The following is a 17,949-nucleotide window of genomic DNA, read 5'->3' on the forward strand; positions in this document are numbered from 1 at the left end:
AAATAACAAAAAACCGAACAGAAAACCCCTCCAACACAAAAGAAACTTATTATTAGTGCAGAAACAAGGCAGCAAGTCTCCTGAAAAGGCCTGGGCGGCTCAGACTCCAAACACAGGAAGTAGGTTGTAGTGGCAAAACGAATAAAACAACTTTTGGAGGGGAGCGAAGGGGGTGGAAACATGGACAGGATCTGCTCTCTATTTAGATGTCACCTTTCAAAGGGGGGAGCCTGTAGGGTGAAAATGTCCACCCGGCGGCCCCATTTTTCAAGAAGAAACAGCTAATGCACACCCCAGTAAATAAACGCAAAGTCAGGCAAGAACACACTTTAAGTGAGTTTTATGGCGTGTACATTGTATCTCAATTAAGCTGTTTAAAAGAAGGAGAGAGAGCCACACTAACGTTTTCTTTTGCCGGCAGTCAGCTAGTACAGATTCTGGGGTGTGTGTGTGTGTGTGTGTGTGTAAAAATGAGGTCGGTGAATGCGAGATTCAAAGGCGACCGGTTAATATCATGTAGAAAACATGTGTGCCGAGCCGGGGAGGTGAAAACAGGTCTCTGGGGACCGGGGTCTCCTGAGAGGTAAAAGCGGATGAAAAAGATGGGCGCTGTGTTTTGCAGGTGTGACTGTGCCTTCCTCGAGGCCCTGGAGGAGCGCGGGCGGCCTCCCTCCTGTCGCTTGGCCTGTCCATTCTGTGCGGCCCCGAGGGGCCGTCCTCTTCCTTCTCCCGGGAGTCAGAGCTCTACGGAGGCAAAGCGAGAGGGGAATTAATTCCAAAAGAAACAATCGGTGGATATAGTGAGAGGGAGGGGGACACGGAGAGAGAAAGAAGACATTAATTTTCAGGATGGAATGAAGTTGGCTGTGTTTTCATTAAAACATGAAAATGAACACTTGCAGCCACTGTAAACTAACAGCGATGCCTTAAGAAGAACCAGCTGCTGGGGTTGGACGAGGGGCGGGGGAGGCCCCCGGGGGATTGGGGACGGGGACAAGGTGGGCAGGGGACTTGCTTTCTGAAAGCAGGGAGTAGGGTTTGCAGCTCCAGCTGGTCTGGTGGGTGGCTGGCCCCCCGCTCACAGAGGTCAGGACCCGGGGGTCCGGACAGGAGGTGACTGCCAGCCCCGAGCGACCCCACCCGCACCCCGCATTAGCACCTCACCCTGAGAAGAAGGCGAATAAAACAAACAAGCAAAGCTCCCAGTTGCAAACAACAAAAGGAAGCAAAACAAAACAAATCAAAAGTCTTAGTCTAAAAGAAAAAGCAGATGCGGTATTTTTCTGAGAATGACCTGAGCCAGTGCCCCATATTATCTCTTGATCGTGGGTTGAAAAATGCCAATAAAATGTATCTGTCGTGCCAGGCCGGACAGTGGTCACTGAGGGAGGGAACAGTGACCAGGATGGGCACGAGGGCCTTTGGGGGGGCGGTGCTGATTACCCAACACAACACTTCGGGAAATCCATGAGGCTGGATACTTCCATTGTGTCTGCTATTTTGTGTATGTGCAATATTTTAATAACATTTAAAAATAAAGCCAATGCGGGGGTGCCTGGGTGGCTCAGTCAGTTGAACGTCAGGGTTCGGCTCAGGTCATGATCTCCGTCTGTGGGTTCGAACCCCAGGTCAGGTTCTGTGCTGGCTCTGTCCAGCTCAGAGCCTGGAGCCTGCTTCAGATTCTGTCTCTCCCTCTCTTTCTGCCCCTCCCCCGCTCGTGCTCTGTCTTGCTTCTCTCTCTCAAAAATAAAAGAAAAGCATTAAAAAAATAAAAAAATAAATAAAGCCAATATGGGGGCGCCCGGTTGGCTCAGCGGGTTAAGTATCTGACTCTTGATTTCGGCTCAGGTCGTGATCTCACAGTTCATGAGTTCGAGCCCCATGTCAGGCTCTGCACTGACAGTGCTGAACCCACTTAGGATTCTTTCTCTCTCTGTCTGTCTCTCTCTCTCTGTCCCTCTCCCACTCATGCTCTGTTTCTCTCTCTTGAAATAAATAATTAATCTTAAAAGAAAATAAAGCCAATATGCATCTCCCTGTTCCCACTTCCTCATTAATGTCAAATTCAAGGTGGCCAAAGAGGACTTGGGTTATTCTCTCACCGTCCCTTCTCTCCTGAGCCATGGTAGCCTCTAGCCAGCTACTCACACCAACATCAGGGTCATCCTGGATTCTTCTTTCTCTACGCCCTTGCAGGCCCTTTGCACCTGCTGCTCCCTTTCTGGAATGTCCCCCCCTCTCCAGTTGTCCCATGCTGTGTTCCCTCCTTTGTGGAGGTCTCTGCTTAATGAGGTCTTCTCCAGCATCTCTCTTTAAAATTGTGGGCACCTGGGTGGCTCAGTTGGTAAAGCATCCGACATCAGCTCAGGTCATGATCTCGCAGTTCATGAGTTCAAGCCCCACGTCGGGTCCCCTGCTCATTCTCCCTCTCTATCTCTTTCAAAATAAATAAACTTCAAAAATGAAATAAAATAAAATAGTGCCCTCCACAATGTGCTCCGGCCCCAGTTCTTCCTATCTCTTTTCTCCACTTATTATTCTCCTAAGCACGTATGTCTCCTGGGACAGGCGTCTATGTATTCGTTGATGACCCCCTCCCACTACAGTGTAAGTTCTGTGAGTTCTGTGATCGGGATTTTTTCCTCTTTTTCTCATGGCTGGGTCCTCACTGCTCAGTGCCTGGCAGATTGTAAGCATTTATAGATTATTAATGAATTAATAATTAAAGGAATGCACTAATGATGGCATTCATCATTGAATAGCACGTGCTAAGAATTTAAGCCCTTGCTGAGTGAATGAAAGCTAATCAGTAGACATTTACCAAAGTCATGAAACGAACAAAGATGGATAGAGTTTCTCTTGTGGGTCTGGAACCAATCTTCCCCGATCTACAGAAGTGAGCATAACAGACAAGATCTTTGCCCACCTGGAGCTCGTGGTCTACTTGGGAAAAGCCACCGATCCAACAATCACGGAAACATCTCATCACAAACTTGGTACCGCTGGGAAGGAAACACAGAGAACACTCTGAGAAGCTAGTTCCACTAGAGAGAACCCAGAGTGCTTCTCAGAGGTGGTGACCTTTGAGCTGAAATAAGAAGGTAGAGGTGAACACCGAAAGGGGCGATGCGGGTGCTGGGGAGAACATTTGCAGCAGAAAAAACCTCCAATGCAAAGGCCCTGAGCCTTTGGATTAATCATTTATATCTTCCTCTTTCCAAGATCCTAGGGAGCCCCGGTATTTGGTTTCTGATATTTACTGTTAAGTGCAGCGGTAGCTGCCAATAGAATATGGATGACGGTGTTGACTCTTTGCCTAATGGAGATGGGAAGCACGTCCAAATTCAGGATTCTCATTCAATCTGGGAGAGCTCAGAGCTTATGCAATGTGTGGTTGGATTTTTACATCGTCCTAGTGTGTTTTCTTCCCTTTCCAATCCTTTGACACTGGCTAGTCACTTAAAATTTAGAACTCACCCTGGGTTGTGGACAATTTCCTGGAAGACAGCTGCTTGAACGTCCCCCTGTGTGTCTCTGAAATAAACATCTCCTTTGGAGGAAGGCTTTCTTTAGTGCCTTCCTGCTCAGCGTCTTTTTTGCAATTTACATTCCTGTTTTGTATGACTTCTCAGAAGGAATCTTGAAGAATAATCACTAAAATAACAGCCAAAGGTTATTACGTACTTCACCGCATTGCCAGCCCTGGGAGCTAGATGCTATTATTAACCTACATTCACCGAAGAGGACCTGAGGCTTGGGAAGTTAGGTCATGTGTCCCACATCAGCCAGTAACTAACAAACGGCAGAGCCGGGTGTTACATCCAGGAAGGGCTGACTCAAGAGCCCGTGTCCTTAATCAGCGAGCCACAAGGTCTCCTTGACCCTAAATTGGAAAGTCTCCTCTTAACCTCAAGTTCCCCAAGGCATTGAACACAAAGTTCTAATTCATACAGTCCATGTGCAGACCGTTGCGATGGTATTTTTCTCTTGCAAAGGCACCCGATTCTGGCTGACTTATGCTGAAAACAACTTAATGGGCCGATATTGAGAAACTCACAGATGGGGAATTGAGAACTAAGCAAGAAAGAGAGAAGCAGAGAAGGAGGGAGGGAAGAACTAAAACAGACCCATGTGTCTAGGGAGCGAGGCTCCTCAAGGACTTTCTTCTGGAGCAGGGAAGCGGCAATGTGCTTTCTGCCCTGCGTCCCTCTGGCAGAGAGTCACCAGCCCCATATCTAGAGTTTGATGCTTTGTCTTGACCGTGGGTTCATCCCTTGGCCAGGGGAGGGGCCAGGTGCCTTGACTGACAGTCCCACTGGAGCGGCTCACAATAAAGTGGGTGACCCCCAAAGGAAAACCCAAAGAATGGGGAGTGGATGTCAAGCTCCTTGAAAACAGCTGACGCCCTCTCTCCCCTCCTCTTGCTCAACCTCCCAGAGAAAGGTTGGAAGTAAGAACTCCATTCAGTCTTGATTTGGCTCTTTGCTCCCACTTGCAATGGCTCATCCTTAAACAGTCCTTAGCGAAGCGCCGGGCACATAGGAGGTGCTTCGCAAGTGAATATGGGATAAATAAGTGAACGGGAAAGAGAAAACACATCCCTAGTGCCGAATTATTGCTCCCGCCGATAAACGCGACACTGTACCTCACTAAAAGTAGCCTCCCTGTGATGGGCCTTTTGAGGAGGTCCAAGAGACGGCATCTTGCCTGCTGGAGTTATTAACCAGTTGAAAACTAAGACAAAGGGATATGCAAGTTGTCCTAGTCCATTGGCGCTGCTGCAACAAAACACCATAGACTGGGTGGCTTATAGACAACAGAACTTTCCTTCTCGTGGTCCTGGAGACTGGCAGTGGGAGATCAAGTGCCCTCATGGTCAGGTGAGGACCCCCCCAGGTTGCTGACTTCTCCATGTGTCCCCACTGGGCAGGAGAGGCGAGGGAGCTCTCTGGGTCTCTTGTCTAAGGACATTAATTCCATTCTTGGGGATTCCATCGTTGCAACCAGATTACTTTACTATCAAAATGGAAACCAGGTTCCAACAGATGAGTTCTGGGGCGATACAGCCAACAGCACAGATAGGAGCCAAAATGTCACCTTTATTGTTGATAGGTCCAGATATCTATAGGTCTGGGGCTTCTGAACCTCAGTGGATCTCCCAGCACAGGAGAACGTGAGTTTCAAGAATAACCCACTCTTCCACGAGGATGCAAGGAACAGAGAGGACAGCTCTATTCTTCCCAAATTCTCCTGCCAGATAAATCACCCCTCCTTCCCTGGAGTCGAGAGGATAAAGGGCACAGAGAGGCCAGGAGTTTTAGGAGCTGAGCTCTCTCCCCATGGAGACATAACATCCAAACACCTGGATTTGGAAACCAGAAAATTTTGTCAAAAGGCTGAGAGGTTCTCTTAAAATAGAAATGTTAAGAGCCCCAGAAAGGCCATAATTGCTATTATCATCCACTCGGTGACAGCCAGAGGCCAGTTGCCTGATGCTGGGACCAACCTGCCCACCAGGCTGGAGAACAGCCGCTATGCTATGAGGGAGGGCTGATCCTCCTGAGTTTGAACTTTTGTGCTGCCCCTTCGTAGTTGTGTGAACTGAGGCTTGTTAATGCTTCTGGATCTTGTTTCTGTAACTATAAAATAAGGATGACAATAGATTCCATTCCCTAGATTTGTTGGTGAAGATCCCTTGAGATAATGCATTTTAAGTATACGGGCTGGTTTCTGGCGCATAGTAAGCTCTTAGTAAGCTCTTACTACATGTTGGTTAACGCCGTTCTCATGGTTTTTGTCATTGGCGGTGATGGTTAGGGTTCCTGTGCTGCAGAGCAGGTCTATGCGTTAACCTCTGGTTGTCTGTTTGCTAATGGGTAGTAGAAAGAGCCCTGGGAGAGGAGCCCGGAGGCCCAAGTTCAAACCGAAGTTCTGGTCCTTTCTAGCTGCCTGATAAGTGACAAACTCACTAAACCTCTCTGAGCCTCAGTTTCCTTATCAGTGATGGGTGACAAAGAATAACAGAAAAGCTTCCTTTGAACTTGGAACGTGAATTCTTCTTTCCTTCTTCCTGGAACAGTCCTTCCTTCGCCCCTTAACAAGTTCGGGCAGGGAGCTCGGTTCCAGTGCTCGAGTGGAGGGCACCCCCACCCCCACCCCACTGCACGTTATCGATTTGCTCCACACACTGTGATGAACAAGTGCCCTGTCTGCCAGACGCCGTTCTAGAGTCAGGGGTGACGTATAAGCAAAACGCGGTCTCGGGCTTTCCGGAGTTGGGGGAAAAGTCGTGGGAGTCTTGTCTGTGTTACCTTCCCTGGGGTGGGTGGCCCTTTCTCCCATTCGGATCTGCTCCTGGTAGTGGACATAATCCACATGATCCAGACATGGACACACACACGCGCACACACACATGCACACACACGCACACACACACACACACACACACACACACACACACACAGCTTCTCCCTGGACCAGGGGCCTTCTACATCCACTTGCTGGATTCCAGCTGATAATACATTGAATTTCCCCAACACGCTTCTCCTGGCTCCCGGGCTCCTCTTCACCCCAGAGTGAGATTATGCAGAAGCATTAACAAGCCTCTTTCTTGGAGCTGTCTCTGGGCTATGGCGATGTTAGAGGAGCACCAAGGTTCTGACTCAATTTACCAAGGGACGTCCTTTCTCACTGCTCCTGTCTGGGGCACCCTCGGAAAGCTTCACTGTGAAGGCGTCTGGAGCACAAAACTCGGACAGTATGTGGCTGGACGCCCCCACACTGCTGCTTAGTGTGGCCTTGGGCAAGCAACTCTCTTTAGGCCTCAGGCCCTCAGTTGCCTCGTCTGCGAAACGGGGATGATGCGGTTGACTCCCTAAGATGATCGTGAACGTGAACGGAGATGGTGTATGGGAAACGTTTAGGGTCATGCTTGTGGCATAATTGCTCAATAAACATGAGCTGCTATTGCTTTGAGGATGTTTGTCATTATTGTCAAGGGGAAAAGGACCAACACCTTTCGATAAGAATACACGACTGATAGCATATATGGCCTGAACTGTTGCTCTGCCCCTCCCCACCATGGCTGACTCCCGTTCATTCTGGCTGAAATGTCATCTTCTGAGAGAAGCCTGCCCTTTGAAGCAGTGATTCTCTACCCTGACCGCACACTGGAAGCAGCTGGGGGACTTCAACAGCTACTGATGCCTTGTTCCACCCTCAGAGGCTGTGATTTAACTAGATCCTTCCAGGACACAGGGATTTAAAAGTGCTCCCCAGGAAACTCTAGCGTTCAGCCAAGGTTGAGAATCGCTGGTTTTTGAGGCGACGAAGCAGGGTGACTCAAAATGCGGACCCACAGCCAGACTGCTGGTTCGGCAACTCATTAGCAAGGTGACTTTGGGTAAGTCGTCAAAACTCAGCGCCTCAGTTTCTTCATCTATAAAATGGGTGTAATGATAATAAGAGACCCCTACCTTGTAGTGTTACAAAGATCATGTGAATTTGTATGTGGGGCACCCGGGTGACTCGGTTGAGAGTCCAACTTCGGCTCAGGTCGTGATCTCACGTTTTGGCCCTGCATCGGGCTCTCTGCTGTCAGCACGGAGCCTGCTTGGGATTCTCTCTCTCCCTCTCTCTCTCTCTCTCTCTCTGTCTCTGCCCCTCCCCCACGTGTGCTCTGCCTTTCTCAAAAATAAGTAAACATTTAAAAAATTGAATTAGCATGTGATATCCTTAGTACAGTGCCTGACTCATAATAAGACCTTTAGTTATAATTCCTTTTTAAGTTTGAAAAAATACATTTTGGTAAAATATATATCACATAAAATTGACCATTTGAGCGATTAAGTGTACCATTCAGTGGCATTCGGTATATTTCCAATGTTGTGCATAGGAAATATCAGTTTCCACCGTCAGCTTCCAAAACTTGATCATCCCAAACACATAGACCCATTAAATCATTGCCCATTCATTCCTCCTCCCAGCCTCTGGTAACCTCTGTGGTACTGTCTCTATGGATTGTCCCAGTCTAGGTACTTGATATAAAGTGGAGTCATACGGTATTTTTTTTTTTCTGTGTCCCCCTTACTCACTTACCATAATGTTTTCAAGTTTTTAACTGGTTTAAGAAAAATCAAAAGAAGGATAATATTTCATGAAATGTAAAAATGACATGAAATTCAAATCGCATTGTGTGCGAATACTTCCGTTGGCACACAGCCGAGCTCTTGACTTTTACACGTTGTCTATGGTTGTATTTGCACGATAAAGGTGAAGTTGAGAAGTTGCATCAAGGACTGCATAGCCTGGGAAAGCCGAAAATATTCACTGTCTGGCCTGTTTCTACGTAAAGGAAAGGTTTGCCAAATCCTGCACTAGACCCTGAGTTTAGGAACAATCATCCTGTTGTCTTTACAATACTGGCCGTGGAATTTGTTTGCCTGTTCTCCCACACTAACTCCAGACACAAAAATAAATTTGGGATGGATCACAGAACTGCAGATAAAAGCTGGAACGAGAAATCTTCTAGAAAACCGAGAAGAAGATCCTGGTAAACTTAGGTTACACAAAGATTTCTTAGGACACACAAAGCACTAAATGTAAAATAAGTCAATTGGACAACATTACCCTTTAAAATTTCTGCACATCCTAAGATACTATTGAGAAAATGGACAAGTCACAGATGATTGGGAGAAAAATGTTGCTCTCCATATATGTGATAAAGAAGTCGTATAAAGAATATACAGAGAACTTCCACAGATAGTAATGGAAACACAAACACACGCATTTTTAAAACGGGCAAAAGACTTGGTTCACCGAAGATGTAGAAATGGCTAATGAGTACATGAAAAGGTGCTTGACATCATAGAAACAACCCAAATGGCATCAACAAAACAGATTAAAAAAAATTTTTTTTTTATTTTTGAGAGAGAGAGAGAGAGAGAGAGAGAGACAGAGCACAAGTGGGGGAGGGGCAGAGGGAAAGGGAGACACAGAATCTGAAGCAGGCTCCAGGCTCTGAGCTGTCAGCACAGAGCCTGACTCGGGGCTCGAACTCACGAGCTGTGAGATCATGATCTGAGCCGAAATTGGATGCTTAACCAACTGAGCCACCTAGGTGCCCCCAAAACAGATTTTTCAAAAAGTTTTATTTATTTTGAGAAAAGAGAGAGAGAGAGAGAGAGACAGAGTAAGAGCAGGGGAGAGGCAGAGAGAGAAGATTCCAAGCAGGAGCAGAGCCTGGCACGGGGCTTGAACTCATGAACTGTGAGATCATGACCTAAGCCAAGAACAAGAGTCAGATTTCAGTCAGCTTAACTGACTGAGCCACCCAGGCATCTCCAAAACTTTTTTTTTTAAAGTTCATTTATTTATTTTGAGAGAGGGTAGGAGGAGAGGCAGAGAGGAGAGGGAGAGAGAGAATCCCAAGCAGGCTGCATGCTGTCAGTATAGAGCCCGATGCTTGGCTTGAACCCATGAACCATGAGATCATGACCTGAGCCGAAATGAAGACTTGGACGCTCAAGTAACTGAGCCACCCAGGCAGCCCAAAACAGATTTTTAATGGGAATGCAAGCTGGTGCAGCCACTCTGGAGAACAGTATAGCAGTTCCTCAAAAAACTAAAAATAGAACTTCCCTATGACCCAGCAATTGCCCTACTAGGTGTTTATCCATGGGATACAAGGGTGCTGTTTCGAAGGGACACACGCACCCCCATGTTTATAGCAGCATGATCAACAATAGCCAGAGCGTGGAAAGAGCTCAAATGTCCATCAACAGATGAATGGGTAAAGAAGATGTGGTGTGTATATACAATGGAGTATTACTCGGCAATCAAAAAGAAGGAAATCTTGCCACTGGCAACTACGTGGATGGAACTGGAGGGTATTATGCTAAGTGAAATTAGTCAGAGAAAGACAAAAATCATATGACTTCACTCATATGAGGACTCTAAGAGACAAAACAGATGAACAGAAGGGAAGGGAAACAAAAATAATGTAAAAACAGGGAGGGGGACAAAACAGAAGAGACTCATAAATATGGAGAACAGACTGAGGGTTACTGGAGGGATTGTGGGAGGGGGGATGGGCCCAATGGGTCAGGGGCACTGAGGAATCTACTCCTGAAACCATTGTGGCACTAGATGCTAACTAATTTCGATGTAAATTTAAAAAAAGAAAAAAGAAAGCAAGTTCAAAAGAAAGAAAGAAAAAAAAAGAACTATAAAAAAATCCAGATTTTTAAAAATCTCACAACTGTACAACGTGGAAGAAAGCAGATGCAAAGGAACACATGCTGTGTGGTGCCCTTTGGATGAGGTTCTAGAAAAAAAGGAATCTATAAGGACAGGAAATAGATCAGTAGTTGCCTTGGGAGCTGGTGGAAAGGTGATGGTGCTTCCTATTGCCTAGAACAGGGCAGGGGGAACTTTCTGGGGTAATGAAAACATTCCATAATTTCTCTGGGGTGGATGTCAATTACAATACAGTTGCCAAAACCCAGAACTAAACCCTTAAGATCTCGGCCTTGTATTGGATGTAGATTACGTTGCCTGGCTTTGAAAGGTGGGAAAAGGTCCCTTCATAGATGGATCAGTTCTGGGTGTCAGGCTCTCCTGCCCTTGACGAGCCCGGCGGCTTTGCAAAGGAAAAGGAGACACTGTGGTGCCCTGAAGTCTGTGGGCTGCAAATGACCCAACAACTCATTTCCTGTTTTAACTGGAGCTGTCCCATGAAGGAAATAACAGCCATCACTCCTCCTCAGAGCCCTGAAACTTGGGAGTCTGGAAAGCTGTTTCCTGGCTGCACCCTCCCGTCAGCTGGGAATGGCTTCCACCTGCTCCTCATGGAAGCTGCTGGGGGCTGGGGCCCAGCACTAGCCCATTTGGCCAGAAGCCCGCTCCCCCCAGCAGGCTGCATAGACCCGCCTGAGTGAGCACACGGGTTCCCACCCGAAGGAGAGGTGGAGAAGCAGAGGACGAGGCCGCCTCTAGTTTTCTTCTCAAGGGGGCAAGTGAAACAGAGTTCCTCCATGAGGCAAGTTGTTAAGACCCTTGGGTTCCTTCCATCCGCGGTCAGAGTCTGAATCTTTCCTTGTCGCGTGAGTTTCCTAGGGCTGCTGTTAACAAATTCCCTCACAATGAGCGCCTTAATTAATACACATTTATTACCGTACAGGTCCGGAGGTCAGGTGTCCCACACAGACCACGTCGGCTAAGACCAAGCTGTCGGTAGGGCCGCGTTCCTCCCGGAGGTTCCAGGGGACAGTCCATCACCTGGACATTTCCAGTGCTGGAAGCTGCCTACGTTCTTTGGCTCATGGCCCCTTCCCCGTCTTCAACCTATTTTCTTCCAGTCACAGTCCCCCAGCCTGTCTCCCTCTCCCACTTCCAAGGACCCTTGCGATGACCTTGGGTCCACCTGGGTGATCCAGGATAATCTCTCTACTTTAAACTCAGCTGACGAGCGGGGCGCCTGGGTGGCTCAGTCGCTTGAGCATCCGACTTCGGCTCAGATCATGATCTCGCGGTCCATGATTTCGAGTGCTGCGTGGGGCTCTGTGCTGACGGCTCGGAGCCTAGAGCCTGCTTCGGGATCTGTGTCTCCCTCTCTCTCTGCCCCTCTCCTGCTCACACTCTGTTTCTGTCTCGCTCTCAAAAATAAATAAACATTAAAATCAGCTGCCGAGCAAGCTTAGTTCTATCGGCGACCTCAATTCCCCTTGCCATTCAAGGTGACAGATTCATAGGCTCTGGAGTTTGGAGACGGGCCTCCTCCGGGAGCCATTATTCAGCCAATTACTCTCTGTGATGTTCTAGCCCAATGTTAACTCACAACCTTCTCAATCTCTTAAAATGGACCTGGAGTGATAGTCTGGCTCTGAGATTTATAAGTGGTAAGGCTAATGACAGCCACAACAGCAACAGCAATGACACAGACTACACATTGAGAATATGATATAAAGCAGGCATGGGGGTCACCTGGTCTCATTTGATCCTTCTAGGACCCCTAGGGAAGGAGATATCATTACCCCCATTATCGATGGGGAAACTGAGGCCTAGGCACTATAAATAACTAGCACAAGATTGCTCAGCTTTTAACGGCAGATCTAAGATTGGGACCCTAGTTTGTCTGACTTTTAGAGTCCCTGCTCTGAATAGCAAATGTCTTAATAACAAACCTCTGCTACATCTCCAAGTCATCTTTTCTCTGAGCAGAGATTGTAGATGAGGATTGATGATACTGTCTAATGCTTAGTCTGTAAGAGAACTCCAAACATGGAATTTTTATAGGTAGCTCAAAGATAGTCTTGTTGTCTCTCTATGCTTTCTCCTGATCCTTCCATCCATCCATGCATCCATCCATCCATCCATCCAAGGCATGCTTTAAAGTAGATACAATGTGGTGTAACAGGCATGACATTCAGCTACCTGGGTTCAACTGGTAGTTTTAGTTGCTTCTATTGGGCTCACATCACCTCTGTAAGCCTCAGATTCTTTCCCATTGGTAAAAATTGGCACGCAATTATACCTACCTTATCAAGCTGTTGGGAGCATCAGAACAATCATGGATGCACACAACACATGGTCAACTACCATGACTGAGCCACGCCTGTGTGTCCATTACTGAAGCAGGTAGTGTGAGTGAAGGAATTGTGACTTATGTTCACAAGGATCTCTAACGCGCACACACACACACACACACACACACACACACACATTAATGACATAAAATGGGAAATTAGGGAGGGCTGTAAATTGAATGCTGAGACAGTGGAAACATGGTTCCAATTCGTGGTTAGGAAATCCATAAAGGACGAGGTCAGTGTGTACTCAGAGAGAGGAAGAGCTCACTAATAAAGAACGTAGGGTGAATCACGCAGACCATCAGTGCCTGCTGCCCTTGAAGATCCCCTTGACCGTTCTGCTGGGCTATTTTAGTCACCAGATGTGGTCTAGCCCAACACTTCTTCCACACAGCTGTCCACATATGACCTGTGCGATTGCACCATATCTGGCCCCAGCTTGTTTAGTATTCACTTTATATTTTTCTTTACATTAATCCACTACTTATACTTAACTCCATTTATATAAAAAGGAAGCTTCATTATCACTCTATTAATGGGGGGTGGACTTGCTTGCCACAGGTGGAAAGAAACACGATAAATACATGGCTGTTAAAAGTATGACATAATTTGTCCGTACAGCTCTTAATGTTATTCTGTACCCCACGTGTGGTTGACACGTTGCTATGGAAACAGCTGAGGCTTCTGCACCTTTAGATGCCTGATGCCTAACCTCTCTGCTTCTTGGTTTCTCATCGTTGAGATGGGAGGTTAACACAAATAGTCACCATTGTTGAGTAATGACCGAGCAGAGCAGCGTGCACCCTGCAGATCGCCCCGTTCCCACAAGATTCCCATAATGATGTATTGCTACTTAGGTTGTATCCATGGGGAAGTTGAGGCACAGAGAGGGGAAGGGACTTTGCCCAGTCACAAGGCTCATGCCTGGAAGGGGGGGAATGTGAGCCTCAGCCCGTCTGAATACAAACCCTTGACCAGGGCTCAGTACCGCCTCTGTGCTATCCTCCATTCACAGGGGCTGAGAGCTATCAAAGTAGCAAATGCTTAGGATGTACGGGGGGGAGGGGCGCCTGGGGGGCTCAGTCGGTTCAGCTTCCAACTTCGACTCAGGTCATGAGCTCATGGTTTGTGGGTTCCAGCCCCAAATCTGGTTCTCTGTTGGTCAGGGCAGAGCCCCTTCGGATCCTCTGTCTCTCTCTCCCTCTGTCCCTCCTGCGCTCACTCTCTCTCAAAAAGAAATAAACATTAAAAAAAAAAAAAAGATGTACTGGGGAAAGGAGGGGAGGATATTTAATGGGCATTTAGCGTGGGCCAGATACCCTTCTAAACACTCTTTCTGTATTAACTCGCCTGGTCCTCATAGCAGACCTGGGATGGAGGTCTTATTATGGTTCCCATCTTTCAAATGAGAATGTTGAGGCACAGAGCCTTTAATTACCTTGCAACCAATGAATGGTGAACGTGGATCGGAACCCAAGGGGTCTGGCTCCAGAGCCCGTGTCCACACAACCTATAAAGCATCGTACGCCGACGGTGGTTTATGTCATCCCCCGTGATGGTTTCCAGGCTGCAACTGGACATACATCAGTGGCCTCAGCTCTTATCTTGGCCCCTGCCAAGCTGCACCTTGCTTTCTTTCCTGTTTAAGATGGAATTCAGATGACCTTGGCCTTCCATGAAATTAACCTCACGCCAAGAAAGTGCTCATTCGTTCAGTCCTGTGACATCATAGATGCCTGTCCCTGCCAGTCGCTGTGCCTGGAGTCCAGAAACAAGAAGGCAGTCATGTGTGGGGCTCAGATGGGTGAGCTGTGATCATAAACACCTGAGATCTACATCCAACACCAGCGTGCTCCAGCTGTGGGACTTCTGGTTCAAAACCTTCCGAGCATCTATTTCCTCATCTGTAAAATAAGATTATGACGACTATCCTTACCTTTTTTTTTTTTTTTCTTATAATTTAGTTTTCAGAGAGAACTTTTTGGGTGAGTGTTTACTTAATAATACCTCCTTGGACGCCTGGGTGGCTCGATCGCCAAGCATCTGACTTTGGCTCAGGTCGTGGTCTCACGGTTCATGAGTGCCAGCCCTGGATCAGGTGAGCTTGAGCCCCGCTTCTTTCTTCCTCTCTCTCTCTCTCCCTCTCCCCTTCTGCCCCTCCTGGGATTCTCTCTCCCTCCCTCTGCCCCTGGCTCATTTGCACCCTTTCTTTCTCTCAAAAAAACGAAAACCCAAAGCAAAAACCATCTTAACACATCTTATTCTGTTGAGTAGAGGAGTATCATGACCATTTTCGTATGTTTCTGTTTGTTTGCTGATTTTAAAAGTAACACAGGCCCACAATCCTGTCTTAGAACCTAAGGGCCAGAGGCATTTTGCACCTCAGGTTTTTTTTTTTTTTTTCATAGTTTAGAAGTGTTTTATTTATGCTGAATATCAAATCAACAGTTTAATACTTCTGAGAAATGTATGAATATTTACATCACCTGAGATCGTTAAAAGCCCTCATATACATTCAGAGGAGTCCAGATTTGCCATCAAATAAACTGTGGATTTTGCAGTTGTGGCTGAGGGATTATAAACAGGACTTTGCACATGTTTTAGTAGAAAACTTAGGAAAACACAGTGTGGTACCAAAAAGAAAATAATGATATTAACAAGAGATAACTGCTAAAATTTCCATGTGTCTCTCCTAATTCATTGAATTATTCAGCAATGTTTTCAAACACCTATTAGATGTTCCAGGCGAGTGGTTCTTGATCAGGGGCAATTTTGTCACCCAAGGGACATTTGGCAATATCTGGAGACATTTTGGTTGTCATTACTGGGTGGGGAGAGGGGTACCCCCAGCACCTAGTGAGTAGAGGTCAGGGATGCTGCAAAACATTCTGTAATTCACAGGACAACCCCCACAACAGAGAATGATCCAGCCCCCATGTCAGTAAGGCCATGACTGGGAAAACTTGGTCTGGGTTCTGGGCATATAGCAATAAACAAAACAATAAAAAATTAATCCGTTTAGTAAGGATTTATAAAATATATGTAATATGTATACACACAGACAGATATATGTGTTCTTAAAATGTGGTATTATTCAGTGTATAGTTTGTTACTTAACATTGCTTCACAAACATTTTACAATATTATCAAAAATTCTTCAAACACATGATTTTTATGCCCAGAATACATTCCTTCAGAAAGACATAAAATTTTTAGCCATGCCTTTATATTAAAGTGGATTCTTCCCGTCTTTTTTCTGTTATTTAAAACAATACCATGATGAATATCCTTACCTCTGCGTCTCTGATTATTCCATTAGATGCTAAGGCTTGAGGTTCATTCTAGAGGTGGGGAGACTGAATCAAAGGGTATACGCTTTTAAATCATCCTCGATGTACCTGATGAAATTGCTTTGCAGAAAGGTTGTCCCCATTTTACTTGGTGTAAGAGTTTACATTTAAAAATCGGGAGTCTAGGGGCGCCTGGGTGGCGCAGTCGGTTAAGCGTCCGACTTCAGCCAGGTCACGATCTCACAGTCTGTGAGTTCGAGCCCCGCATCAGGCTCTGGGCTGATGGCTCGGAGCCTGGAGCCTGTTTCCGATTCTGTGTCTCCCTCTCTCTCTGCTCCTCCCCGTTCATGCTCTGTCTCTCTCTGTCCCAAAAATAAATAAAAAAAAAAAAAAAAATAAATAAATAAATAAATAAAAATCGGGAGTCTTATGGTATTAAATAACAAACAGAGCTGGTTTAAGCTCACAATAACACTTCTAGAAAATTCTGATAACTGGAAGAGGCCTTCAGAAAGAGGAGCATACAATATGTTGGGCTCAAATTCTACTCACCATTTGAAACTGAATGGATGGGGTGTATTTCCTCTCAATCAGTCCCATGGTACTCATTGCATTTTAATCCTCCCAGAATGCAAACAGATTGGATACAGTTCAAAGACTGGGCAGCAAAACATAATTAAGAAGTGACTGACTTATGGGAAAAGATGAAAAGAGCTCCAAGTCCGAAAGCCATGTTGCAGAAACCCCTGGAAGGAGGTGATCACCACTTCCAAGCATGGAAATTCAGGAAATAAAAGACGAGGAGAGGAACTTCTGGGAGAGGGGCAGGAGTTCAAAAGGTAATGGGATCTACTTGAACAATGAGAATTCCAGAGTGAAATCTCAAGAGGAAACTTCCCCGTGGTTCTTTATAAGAATAATCTGTCAAGGAAATGATAGAATTCCTTTAAAAGAGTAAGTGGGTAAGCCAGTAAGGGAATGCAGGTCAATTAGATAATGGGATTTTTTTTTTCTCCAGAGGGTGTTGCATGAGAACCTACTAGAATGGGTAAGATTGGCCCTTCCCCAGGAGGTGAATGAGTATACACAGTGTCTGTGATAAATCACAGTTGAATGGAGAACCGTGATTTGAAGGGAAGAGAATGCACATTTCTTCTGAGGCTAAACACCAGCACCACCAAAAAGCCCGTCATTTACAGTGGGGGTCTGCCAACTTTTTCCGTGAGAAGCATGGATCAAAAATGTTCTCGGCCGTGTGGCCCTCCGGGCTCTGTGTCACCTGTCTACTCTGCCTTTGTTGGCTGAAAGCAGTCATAGATGATATGTAAATAATATGCATGGCTGTGTTTCAATAAAACTTTATTGACAAAGACAGTACTCAGGAAGCTTGGTTTGCTGACCCCTGATCTAGAGCAGTGGGCAAGAGGCGGTGTAAACAAAACAAAACAAAACAAAACGAGGAGGTTCTGGAGATGTGGGCTCAAAGGCCGTTTCTACGCCCGCCGGGCAGTGTAACCCCACGCAAGCAAATTGACTTTTTGAAGATCATTTTTACCGACTCCCAAAAGGGGGTAACTGGAGGGTCTACCTTATGAATTTGTTCTCAGAATCAAATAGAACCATGTCTGTATCATGTTTAGCACAGGCCTGAGCACATAGCAGCGGTAAGAACAGGGGGAGAGAAAAGAAGGCAGGTTTTCCTGAGGTTCTTCTCCCATGGTATCTGGGTTTGTGTAAATGTTTCCTCCGAAAGCACAATTTCCCGAAGTTCGTCCTATTTAATACGCGTCCCAGGGCCTATGCTTCGGCGCGTAGTGACTGTCCTGTCTGGCAGGGCCTCTAAGAGCGGGAGGAGGGATGAGGACTGGGTGCCCATGGGTGAGCCAGGGAAAGCAGCCAGGAGACGGGGAGTGAGGGAAGCAGAACAGGGCAGGGAAGAAACTAAGTGCAGATTCAGCCTGACCGCACGGCGTTGGCCTCACCTGCAGGCAGAGGGGGCTGGCCTTTCACCCTGGGACAGTCGGTTACTGGCCGTGGGCTGACCACATCCAGGGCGAGGAGCTGTCTCCGAG

General features: G+C 46.6%; 2 long non-coding RNA genes across 2 annotated transcripts; one reads left to right on the top strand and one right to left on the bottom strand.

The window, feature by feature from the left end:
- Positions 1-490: 490 nt before the first annotated feature.
- On the bottom strand, positions 491-14,255 carry LOC131485963 (uncharacterized). The gene is made up of 3 exons (XR_009249112.1): positions 14,026-14,255; positions 2,927-3,002; positions 491-744 (listed from the first exon to the last, which is right to left on the bottom strand). It is a non-coding gene; the product is annotated as an uncharacterized LOC131485963 (long non-coding RNA).
- Positions 14,256-14,368: 113 nt separating this feature from the next.
- LOC131486270 (uncharacterized) lies at positions 14,369-17,234 on the top strand. The gene is made up of 3 exons (XR_009249277.1): positions 14,369-14,685; positions 16,506-16,716; positions 16,896-17,234. It is a non-coding gene; the product is annotated as an uncharacterized LOC131486270 (long non-coding RNA).
- Positions 17,235-17,949: the final 715 nt, after the last annotated feature.

Source organism: Neofelis nebulosa, chromosome 9 (assembly GCF_028018385.1).
Source record: "Neofelis nebulosa isolate mNeoNeb1 chromosome 9, mNeoNeb1.pri, whole genome shotgun sequence".
NCBI lineage: Eukaryota > Metazoa > Chordata > Mammalia > Carnivora > Felidae > Neofelis > Neofelis nebulosa.